The sequence below is a fragment of the Sapajus apella genome, unplaced genomic scaffold (genome assembly GCF_009761245.1).
Source record: "Sapajus apella isolate SASKATOON/1434 unplaced genomic scaffold, GSC_monkey_1.0 scaffold1, whole genome shotgun sequence".
Lineage (NCBI taxonomy): Eukaryota > Metazoa > Chordata > Mammalia > Primates > Cebidae > Sapajus > Sapajus apella.
Window position 1 is genome coordinate 61885430 of NW_022436941.1, and position 12599 is coordinate 61898028.

At 36.4% G+C, this 12599-nt stretch overlaps 1 protein-coding gene across 7 annotated transcripts in view; it reads left to right on the top strand.

Annotated features, from left to right (window-relative positions):
- AP3B1 (adaptor related protein complex 3 subunit beta 1) overlaps nt 1-12599 on the top strand; it is a 269274-nt gene that overhangs the window by 34029 nt on the left and 222646 nt on the right. The window lies entirely within an intron of this gene.

The following is a 12599-nucleotide window of genomic DNA, read 5'->3' on the forward strand; positions in this document are numbered from 1 at the left end:
TTGAGTTACAAACAATTCAATTTCACCCTTTAAGCTATTTTAAAATGTACAATTAAGTTATTATTGATTGTCATCACTCTATTTTGCTGTCTAATAGAAGGTCTTATTCATTCAATCTGTTATGTTTGTACCCATTAACCATTCCACCTCCCCTGTAGCTTTCACTTCTCTTCTCAGCCTCTGGTAATCATGCTACTCTCTATGTCCATAAGTTCAATTGTTTTGATTTTTAGATCCCACAAATAAGTGAGAACATGAGATGTTTGTCTTTCTGCCTGGTTTACTTCACTTAACATGATCTTCAGTTCTACCCATATCGTTGCAAATGACTGGATCCCATTCTTTTTTATGACTGAATGCTACTCCATTGTGTATTTGCCCTAGATTTTCTTTATCCATTTGTCTGTTGGTAGACACTAGGTTGCTTCCAAATCTTAGCTATTGTAAATAGTGCTGCAGCAAACATAGGAGTGTAGATGTCTCTTTGCTATACTAATTTCCTTTGTTTTGGGTTGTACACAGCACTGGGATTGCTGGATCATATGGTAGCTCAATTATTAGTTTTTTTGAGGAGACCCTAAACTGTTTCCCATAGTAGTTGTACTAATTTACATTCCTACCAACAGTATACAGGGGTTCCCTTTTCTCCACATCCTTGCCAGCATTTGTTATTGCCTATCTCTTGGATACAAGCCATTTTAACTGGAGCGAGATGATATCTCATTATAGTTTAGATTTGCATTTCTCTGATGATCAGTAATGTTCAGCATCTTTTCATATGCCTGTTTCCCATTTGCATGCCTTCTTTTGAGAATTGTCTTTTCAAATCTTTTGCCCACTTTTTATCATCTGATCAAATCTTTTGCCCATTTTTAGATTATTAGACTTTTTCCTATAGAATTGAGTGAGCTCCTTATATATTCTGGTTTTAAATCTCTTGTGAAATGGGTTTTGTGAGTTTGCAAATATTTTCTCCCATTCTATGGGTTCTCGCTTCACTTTGTTGATTGTGTCCTTCGTTATGCAGAAGCTTTTTAACTTGATGTGATCCCATTTGTCTGTTTGTGCTTTCGTTACCTGTGCTTGTTGGGTATTACTCAAGAAATCTTTGCCCAGACCAACGTCCTGGAGATTTTGCCCTGTGTTTTTTTGTAGTAGTTTCATAGTTTGAGGTCTTAGATTTAAGTCTTTAATCCATGTTGATTTTATTTATGGTGAGAGATAGGGGTCTAGTTTTGTTTTTCTGCACATGGATATCCAGTTTTCCTAGCACCATTTATTGAAAAGACTGTCTTTTCCTCAGTGTATGTTCTTGGCACCTTTCTCAGTTCTCTGTAGGTATGTGGATTTGTTTCTGTGTTCTTTATTTTGTTTCATTGGTCTGTGTGTCTGTTTTTATGCCAGTACATTGCTGTTTGGTTACTATAGCTTTGCAATATAATTTGAAGTCAGGTAATGTGATTCCTCCAGTTTTGTTCTTTTTGCGTAGTATAGCTTTGGCTATTCTGGGTCTTTTGAGGTTCCATATAAATTTTAGGATTTTTTTCTATTTCTGTGAAGGATGTCATTGGTATTTTGATAGGCATTGCATTGAATCTGTGGATTGTTTTGGGTAGTAGGGACATTTTAACAATAATGAGTCTTCCAAGCCATGAACATAGAATATTTTTCCATTTTTTGGTGTCCTTTTCAATTTCTTTCATCAGTGTTTTATAATTTTCACTATACAGATAGTTCACTTCTTTGGTTAATTTCTGGGTATTTAATTTTGTGTATGACTATTGTAAATGGGGTTGCTTTTTAAATTTCTTTTTCACATTGTTCGTTGTTGTCATCTAGAAATGCTCCTGATTTTGGTATGTTGATTTTGTATCCTGCAACTTTACTGAATTTGTCGGTTCTAATAGTTTTGTGGTAGAGTCTTTAGGTTTTTCCCAGTGTAAGATCGTATCATCTGCAAACGAGGATAATTTAATTTCTTTCTTTCCAATTGGATGCCCTTTGTATTTTTCTCTTGTTTAATTAATCTAGCTAGGAATTCCAGTACTATGTTGAATAATAGTGGTGACAGTGGGCATCCTTGTCATGTTCCAGAGCACATAGGAAAGACTTTCAGTATGATACTAGTTGTGGTTTTGTCATACATGGCTTTCATTATGTTGAGGTATGTTCCTTCTATTCCTAGTTTTTTGATAGTTTTTATCATGAAAGGATGTTTGCTTTTATCACATGCTTCTTCAGCATCAATTGAAATGATCACATGGTTTTTATCCTTCGTTTTGTTGATATGTTGTATATACCACATTGACTGATTTGTGTGTGTTGAACATCCTTGCATCTCAGAGATAAATCCCATTTGGTCATGATGAATGATCTTTCTGATGTATTGTTGAATTCAGTTTTCTGGCATTTTGTTGATGATTTTTGCATCGATATTCATTAGAGATACTGGTGTGTCATTTTCTTTTTTCTTGATGTGTGTTTCTCTGGTTTTGATATCAGGGTAATACTGGCCTCATAGAATGAGTTTGGAAGTATTCCCTCCTCTATTTTTCAGAATAATTTGAGTAGGATTGATATTAATTCTTCTTTAAATGTTTGGTAAAATTCAACAGTTAAGCTGTCAGGTTCTGGGCTTTTCTTTAGTGGGAGACTTTTTATTACAGCTTTGATCTTGTAATTTGATATTGGTTTGTTCAGGTTTTAGATTTCTTCCCAGTTCAATCTTTATAGATTGTATGAATTTAAGAATTTCTTCTAGATTTTCCAATTTATTGGAATATATAGTTGCTCATAGTAGCACTAATTATCGTTTGAATTTCTGTAGCATCAGTTGTAATATCTCCTTTTTCATTTCTGATTTCATTTATTTGGGTTTGTTTTTTTTTTTTTTTTCTTAGTCTGGCTAATGATTTATCAATTTTGTTTAGCTTTTCAAAAAAACATTTTGTTTCATTGAGCTTTTGTATTTTTTCATTTCAAATTCATTTGTTTCTTCTCTGATCTCTATTATTTCTTACTACTAATTTTGTGTTTGTTAGCTCTTTGCTTTTCTAGTTCAAGATGCAGCATTAGATTGTTCTTTGAAGTTTTTGGTCTTTTTTTTGACATTAGCATTATAGCTATGAAGTTGCCTCTTAGATTTTTCAATTTCTTTCTTAATTACTTCATTGACCCACTGGTCATTCAGGAGCATATTGTTTAATTTCCATGTATTTGTACAGTTTCCAAAATTTCTTTTGTTATTAATTTCTAGTTTTATTCTATTGTGGTCAGAGAAGATGTGTATTATTTCAATTTTTGATGTTTTAGGACTTGTTTTGTAACCTAACATATGGTCCCTCCTTGAGGAAGATTCATGTGCTGATGAAAAGGATGTATATTTTGCAGCTCTCAGATGAAATGTTCTGTAAATATTTATTAGATTCAGTTTTGTCTGTAGTGCACATTAAGTTTGATATTTGATTTTCTGTCTGGAAGATCTGTATAATGCTGAAAAGTGCGGTGTTGAAGTCTCTGGCTGTTATTGCATTCAGGCCTATCTCTCTCTTTAGCTCTAATAATATTTGCTTTATATATCTGGGTGCTTCAATGTTGGGTGAATATATATTTAAAATTGTTATATCCTCTTGCCAAATTGACTCCTTTATCATATAGTGACCTTCTTTGTAGCTTCTTATAGTTTTTATCTTGAAATCTATTTTGTCTGGTATAAGTATAGCAACTCCTACTCTTTTTTCATTTTTGTTGGGATGGAATGTCTTTTTCGATACCTCTATTTCAGTTGATATGTGTCTTTATGGGTAAAGTGTGTTTTTTTTTGTGAGGAACAGATGAATGGGTTTTGTTTTTTCATCCATTCATCCACTCTATGTTTTTCTAATTGGAGAGTTTAGTCCATTTACATTAAATATTGTTGATAAGTAAGGACTTACTCCTGCTATTCTGTTACCTGTTTTCTATTTATTTTATACTTTTCTTTTCTTTCTTTCCTTTTTGTCTTCTTATAGTGAAGGCATTTTCTCTGGTAATATGATTTAGTTTTTTGTTTTTTACTTTTTGTGTATACACTGTGTGTTTTTTGGTTTGAGGTTACTGTGAGGCTTGCAAATACTATCTTATAATCCGTTATTTTAACCTGATAGCAACAGGTTAAAATAACGCTATCTGCATAAACAAACAAGCAAAAAGAAAACTAATAAAAACTCTATGTTTTAACTTTGTCTCCTCAGTATTTTTTTGTTTCTATCTTATTGTACTATGTCTTGAAAAGCTGTTGTAGTTACTGTTTTTTATTGGTTCATCATTTAGTTTTTCTACTTAGAATGAGAATAGTTTATAATCACAGTTACACTTTTATAATATTCTGTGTTTTTCTGTGTACTTACTATTACCAATAAGTTTTGTACCTTCAGGTGATTGTTTATTGCTCATTAATGTCCTTTTCTTTCTGATTGAAGTACTCCCTTTAGCATTTCTTGTAGGACAGGCCTGGCATTGAGGAAATCACTCAGCTTTTGTTGGGGGAAGTTTATTTCTTCTTCCTGTTTGAAGGATATTTTCACTGGATATACTATTCTGAGGTAAAAGTTATTTTCCTTTACCACTTCTAAATATGTCATGCCACTGTCTGCCAACCTGTAAGGTTTCCACTGAAAAAAAATAAAAATAAAGGTTTTCACTGAAAAGTCTGCTGCTACACATATTAGAGCTCCACTGTACGTGTTTCTGTTCTCTTGCTGCTTTTAGGATCCTTTCTTTATCCTTCACCTTTGGGAATTTCATTATTAAATGTCTTGAGGTAGTCTTCTTTAGGTTAAACCTGCTTGATGTTCTATAACCTTTTTGTACTTGAATATTGATATCTTTCTTTAGGTTTTGGAAGTTCTCTGATATTATCTCTTTAAATAAACTTTCTATGCCCATCTATTTCTCTACCTTTTCTTTAAGGCCAATAACTCTTAGATTTGCCTTTTTGAGGCTGTTTTCTAGATCTTATAGACATGCTTCATTCTTTTTTATTCTTATTTTTTTTTTGTCTCCTCTGACTATGTATTTTCAAAGAGCCTGTCTTCAAGCTCATGAATTCTTTCTTCTGCTTGATTAATTCTGCTAATAAGAGACTCTGATGCATTCTTCAGTATACCAACTGTATTTTTCAACTCTAGAATTTCTGCTTGATTCTTTTTAACTGTTTCAATCTCTTTGTTAAATTTATCTGATAGAATTCTCAATTCCTTTTCTGGGTTACCTTGAATTTCTTTGAGTTTTCTCAAGACAGCTATTTTGAATTATCTGTCTGAAAGGTTACATATTTCTCTGTTTTTCCAGATTTGGTGCCTTATTTAGTTTGATTGGTGAGGTAATATTTTTCTGGGTGGTCTTGATGCTTTATAAATGTTCATCAATTTCTGCGAATTGGAGAGTTAGGTATTTATTGCAGTCATCACAACCTGGGCTGATTTTTGCTTATCTTTCTGGGGAAGCTTTCTAGTACATAAAGGGACTTGGGCACCAAGCCCAATAATGCCATGGTTTTTATTTTTGCAGACTCATAGAGGTTGATGCTAGTAGTAGATGTTCTTTGGTGTCTGGGCATTAAAGAGTTAGGTATTTATTGTAGTCATCACTGCCTTGGCATGTTTTTAGCCATACTTCTTTGGAAGTCTTTACAGATATTTGAAAGAACTTGGGTGTCGTGATCTAAGCTATATTTGCTTTAGGGGTCACCCCAAGCCCAGTAACATTATGGTTCTTGCAGACTCATAGAGATACTGCCTTGATGGTCTTGGAACAGATCTAGAAGAATTCTCTGGATTACCAGGCAGAAACATTTATTCTCTTTCCTTACTTTCTTCCAAACATACAGAGTCTCTTCTCTGTTTTGAGCCAGATAAAGCTGAGGGTGGTGACACAAGCAACCCTGCCACCAGTACTATGACTATACTGGGTCAGACCTGAAGCCAGCATAGCACTGGGTCTTGCACAAGGCCTGCTGTAACTGCTTCTTGGCTATTGCCATGTTTGCTCAAGGCCCTGAGGCTCTACAGTCAGCAGGTGGCAAAGCCAACCAGGCCTGTGTCCTTCCCTTAAGGGCAGCAAGGTCCTCTAGGCCCTGCATGGGTCAAGAAGTGCTGTCTGGGATCCCTGGGACTCAGGGACTAGAGTCAGAAACCTTAGAATTCTACCTAGTGTTCCGTTGTATTGCAGCCAAGCTGGCACTCAAACCACAAGATGCAGTCCCCCTCTTCCCTCCCCTTTCCAAGGGCAGAGGAGCCACAACCTGTAGCCACCACCACCCCAGGCCACAAAGAGTACTGCCAGAGTACCCCCATAGTTCCTTAAGGCCCAAAGTCTCTTAAGTCGAAAAGACCTTGGGCCTTAAGGGACTTTGGAGGGTACTCTGGCAGTACTTTGCATGAATGCTGCTTGGCCTGGGACCCACCCTCTGGCCCAGCACGTGTCCAGAAATGCTGTCCAAGAACCAAGTCCTGGAATCGAGGATGCTAAGAGCTCACTTGATGCTCTACCCTGCTGTTGCTGTGCTGGTACTGAGGGTGCAAGACAAAGCCCCCTTTACTTTCCCTCTGCTGTTCTCAAGCAGAAGGAGTTTTGCTCCGTAGTCACCACAACTGGGAATGTGCTGTGTCTCACCTGAAGCCAGCAAGTCTCAGCAGTTCACCCAAGGCTCTCAATGTAGTACCTGGGTATTGCTCCTGGTTATTCAGGGCTCAAGGGCTCTTCAGTTAGCAGATGATGAATGCTGCCAAGCCTCAGCCCTTTCCTTCAAGGCAGCAAGTTCCCTTCTGGACGAGGGTGTGTCTAGAAATGTCGTTTGGGAGTTAGGTCCTGGAATGGGGGCCTCATGACTCTGACTGGTACCCTATCCTTCTGTTTGAACTGGTATCCAAGATGCAAGACAAAGTCTTCCCCACTTCTCCCTCTCCTCTCCTCAAGTGGAAGGGAGCGGTCTGTTTTTGGGGCTGCCAGCTGTGCAACCTGGGTATAGGAGAGAGGTAATGCCAGCACTCCCTTGGCTGCCCAGGTGTTGTCTCCGTATGTTGTATGCCCCCTCTGTCCACTGTCTCTAGGCCTAGTTCAGCCGTAGGACTCGCTGAAGAGTTGCAGTCCTTATGGCCTAGACTGCCTTTGAAGTTTGCTTGGAGACACAGAATGCCGTAAGCCCTTGGTGGTGAGGTTTGCCAGAGACTCAGGTTTGGACCTCTGGGATTCCTTTCTGGCTAGGGCTGGTTTAAATGCCCCCCTTGTGGGTGGACATCAGCTGAGTTTGGTCTGGTTTTCCTTTCTGCTCTAACAGGACAGCACTGAGTTCAATGCCTCACAGTTGCGGTGTTCTCCCTCCTGCAAAGCCCAGAGATAACATCCATACCATGCACCACTCCTGGAACAGGGGCCTCATGACTCAGAGGAAGAGGGTGGCATTGGTGACTTAGAACTGTTTCTTTTAATCTCTTCACTGCCTCTTTCATTGATTTGAAGTTCAAACCAAGTCCTGTGAATGCTCACCTGATTTTCGGTTCTTATGAAGGTGTTTTTTTGTGTGTAGATAGTTGTTAACTTGGTGTCCTTGTTGGGAGTATGATTGGTGGAGCTTTCCATTCCACCGTCTTGCTCTGCCTCCGAGATTGCGTTTCTCTTTCTCTTTTAGAGAATCTGTTTTAACTATCTGGATATGTAAATGCTTTCAATATTTTGAGGAAAAAGAAAATTTATTCAAGATGCGGTCTATGTTTGTTTTTTCTTTACTAATTTGTTACGGTGCTAATGAACCCTTGGGTCCTAAAATTTTAAATCTGTTTAACTTAGCGAATGTTTGTCTGCTATTTATTTTCTCGAGTCTGCCAGTTCTCTCTTGGCTTTCCTATTATATGCATATTATATTTCTTGGATCTATCCTCTGTGTCTACCTCTGTCTTCTTCCCTGTCAGATTGACTTCTCTAACCTGGCATTGTAAGTCAGTTTAGAATTTTTCACACTATCCTTTCTTATCTCATTGTATTTTAAAATTTGGTAGTGATATTGTTGGGGTTCAGGGGAGCCCTCAGTTCCCCTGAGAGGGCGATTCTCCAGATTCTTGGTCTGTCACTCTCCCAAGAAGGGGAGAGGAGATCACGGCGCAGTGCAGTAAATGCCGACTCGAAAGTGTTTGTAGAAAGTGATTTATTTAAGTAGAGAAAGAGAAACAGGAGAAGAAGAGAGAAAAAAACAGCTGACTCTCACACTGAGTGAGAGAATCCAGACAGATGGAATCCAGGAGAGGAAAGCAGCTTCCACACTGAGTGGAAGGGAATAGAGAGAGAGATGGAGTTTAGGAGGGGAAGACAGGCTGCTTCCACTAGAGAGTGTGGAAGGGGACTCCAGAGGGGAAATCCAGGAGAAAGGAAGACAGCTTCCACGAGGGTGGAAGGGGATCCAAACATGGAGTTCGAACGGGTGTGGAAGAAGGGGACTTTTAACTTGGGAGGAACCCCCACCTTCTCTAAGACTCCCTGGCCAATGAAAGGAGCTCCTTAGAACTTCCGCTGGAGTGATTGACTTTTAGATTCTTCATGTGCTCATGAAAATTTAAAACAGAGACCATTAAATCTCTTGGATGGAGAGAGATGGGAGGGGGCATGGCGCTGGGAAGTTCTTGCCCTTAAAACTACACCCCTTCATGGGCCCGGAAAGATAACACATTCCCTCAATATCTTTATCTGAAAGCTTTCTTTGCTTTTCCAAAGTTACCCTTTTTGCAATAAATAACATGTCTCCTCAAATCTTACCAAGAATACGAATTAGACATATTTCTCATGGTTTTTCTCTTCAAGTCCAAGTTTTTCCCCAGATAATTTGTTCATACTTCTCCAGTAGTCTTCTTCCTTTGAACTGTGGAAGGGTTTTACATGCCCTGTTATTTTTTTCCCCTTTAAGTCATCCTCAAAAGCATTAGAGTTATCTATCTTTATTTTTCCAGAATTTCTATTTGAAATTGGTTCTATTATAAGCTCTAAATTCATAGGATCAATAATTTCAGGCTCCATTGTGGGATGAAGAGAATGGCATTCACATAAATAAATTAAGTATTAGAAGATTAAAATGTCTGTTTAGAATAGAGTGGGATGAACAGATAGCTCAGCGTAAGGAGCCTGAGAGCACTTTCCCCTCTGTTTTTAATTGGTATTTCTTCATTAAGTTCTTCACTGTTTTTCTGTTTCCTCCTTTATTTTTCTTTTTTTGTTTTAAGTATTCTTTGGGAATAGGTACTATATTCTCTGTTTGGTATGTTGTCCTCAGGGTACTTCCCTGAAGATTATTAGAAAGACCAATATATTGGAGCCAAGGACCTGTCTTATACTTAAGTAGTAGGTAAGATTAGGTTCACTTTTGATTAAGTAGTGAATTAATCCACTTAGGTTGTAACTAGATTGGAAGATGATTGTTTTCTAAAATATTATCTTAAGTGAACCATAACCCTGCAGAAATTTGTTGAAATTTCTTTTATGTGGGTAGTGCTATATCTGAAATGGAAAATATCCTGGATTGATGCAATAGCAGAATGGCGATAACAGAAGAAAGAGCCAGAAGTTGAAGACAGATCATTAGAAATTATTCAGTTTGTGGCCGGACATGGTGGCTCATGCCTATAATCCCAACACTTTGGGAGGCTGAGGATTGCTTGAGCCAAGGAGTTCCGAGACTAGCCTGGGCAACAAAGTGAGACCCTGTCTCTACAGAAATACCAAAAGATTAGCCAGGTATGGTAGAGGGTGCTTATGGTCCCAGCTACACAGAAAGCTGAGGCAGAAAGATCACTTGAGCCCAAGAGGTTGAGGCTGCAATGAGCCAAGATGGCACTATTGCACTCTAGCCTGTGCAACACAGGAAGACTCTGTGTCAAAAAAGAGAAAAGAAAAGAAAATCATTTTGAAAAACAGAGATTGAAATGAAATGAACAGAGCCTTGGGGTTTTGTTGTTGATTCCAAAGGTCTAACGTATGCATTATTAGAATACCAGAAGGAAAGGAGAAAGAGATTGGGGTAGGAAAAAATATTTGAAGAAATAATGGTAGAAAACTTCCCAAATTTGATTAAAGATACAAATTTATAGATGAAAGAAGCTCAGTGAATACCAATTAGGATAAACTGAAAGAAAACCATGCGTAAACACAGTAATCAAACTGTTGAAAACCAAAAATAAATTCTTGAAAGTAGCTGGAAAAAAATGATACATACAGGGGAACAATAATTTGAATAAATGCAGATTTTTCATCGAAATCATGGCAGTCAGATGATAGTCGAACAACATCTTTCAACTACTGAAAGAAGAGAACTGTCAACCCAGAACGCTATATCCATTGAAAATATCCTTTAAGAATAAAGATGAAATTAAGAGTATCCATTTCCAACATGTTTGCTTTAGTGAAATGTTAATGGATGTTCTCCAGGCCGAAGGGAAATGATACCAGATGGATATTTAGGAAGATAAAACAAAACGGTAAATAAGTACAAAGGACTAATTTTATTCTTAAGTTATCCCACCGTCTGAGAAGTTTTTAATATCGGAATAATATATATATATGATGGCTAAACATAAAATCTAGTGTGGAGATGGAATTAAAGGGGCCTATATGGTTGCAATGTTTGTGCATTTTTCTTGACCTGGTACAGTGTTAACTCTGGACTTTGTAAGATTTGCTATATCTGTATTTATATGTGTGTTTATCTACCTATCCATCTGATAATCCTCAGAGGAGGAACCAGTAAAAAAATTATATAAAAAGATATAGGTAGTTAATATAAAAATATGAAATACTAAAAATTTTCTAAGGAAAAGAGGAAAGAGCAAACAGGAGAACAGAAAACACAGGGAATAAACAGAAAACAGATACTAAAATGGCAGAGCTGAATCTAACTGTGTTAATAATTATATTACATGTAAGTGGTCTGATGTTACCAATAAAAGAGATCTTCATAGTGGATGAAAATATGAGGCTATAACTGTGCTTTTTGTAAGAAACCCACTTTTAATATAAAGATGTAAGTTATAAGGAAGGATATATATATATACTATACAAACACTAACCAAAAAAAGCTCAAATGAGTCTATTAATATCAGAGAGAGTAAACTTTTGACCAAATAGTATGATTAGGATAAAGAACATAACAATAAGAGTCATTTTCCCAAAAAGACATAATAACCTTAATTGTGTCTAATGAAAGCATCAAAAATGGAGTAAAAACAAAAAACAACCTGTTAGAACTGAAAGGAAAGATTGAAAAATTCACAATTATAGTTGGAGACTTAAGTGCTTTTCCCTCAAAAATCAGTAGCATAGGGAGATAGAAAACCAATAAGGAAATTTAAGACTAGAATAATACCATCTTATATGACCTAATTGACATTTATAGAGCATTCTACGCAACAGTAGTGAAATATACAGTCTTTTTATATGCAAGATAGACTATGTTCTGGGCCATAAGACACAATCTTAACAAACTTATAATAATTAAAATTATGCAAAATATGTTATCTTACCATATAGAATTGAACTAAACACAGTCATTGGAAGAGATAAAAATTTTTTTAAAATATTTGAAAATTATACATCAAGTTTCCACATTTAGAAATGATGACATAATCCATGAGTCAAAATAAAAGTAAAAGTCACAAGGAAGTTAGGATGAAATTGAAAAACCACATATCAAAGTTTAGAGGATTCAAGTAAAGCAGTACTTAGAAGGAAATTTATAGTAATAAAAGCTTATGCTTGAAAAGAAATATTTCCAATCAGTGCTCTGAGCATCTGCCTTAACATAGCAGAAATAGAAGGACAAATTAAACCCAAATTGAAACTAAGGAAATAAATAATAAGGTAGAGTAGAAATCAGTGAAATTGAGTAGAGAAAAACAGTAGAGTAAAATCAGTGAAATTAAAAGCTAGTCCTTGGAAAAGATTGATAACATTGATAAATCTGTAGACAGAGTGACCAAGAAAAAATAGAGGACAAATTATCAATATCAGAAATGCAAGACCTTATTGACATTTAAAGGATAATTAGGGAATATTTCAGGCATTGTTAGCCCAATAATTTGACTACTTTGTTGAAATGAGCAAAGTCCTTGAAAGGTAAGCTATGGCGTTTACTCAAGAAGAACTAGATTATCTGAATAGTCCTATATTTAATAAAGTATTTGAATTTTTCATTTAAAAAACTCCAACGTGGAACATTCAGTTCTACACGAACTCTTCTAAGATATAGAATATGAGAAATTACTTCTGAATTCAATTTACGAGTAAAGCGTTATCCTGGTCTGAAAACTAGACAAATACATTATGAGAAAATTAAACTATGTCCATCACCCTCATTAACATACAGGATTGGATAGAGAGTAAATCAATCAGATCTCCCAAATACAGTGCTGTTAGGCTACACCCATTGTAAATGAAACATTGATGTTGGAGCTGAGGCCACCAAAGGTTGAAGAATGAAAAGCAAATAAAAGTCAAATGTATAAAGTTAGAGAACAGGTATCAGAAACTGATCCCTCTTTTAATTAGATGCCTACAACCAGTGAATGTTCTCTGGGGGACTC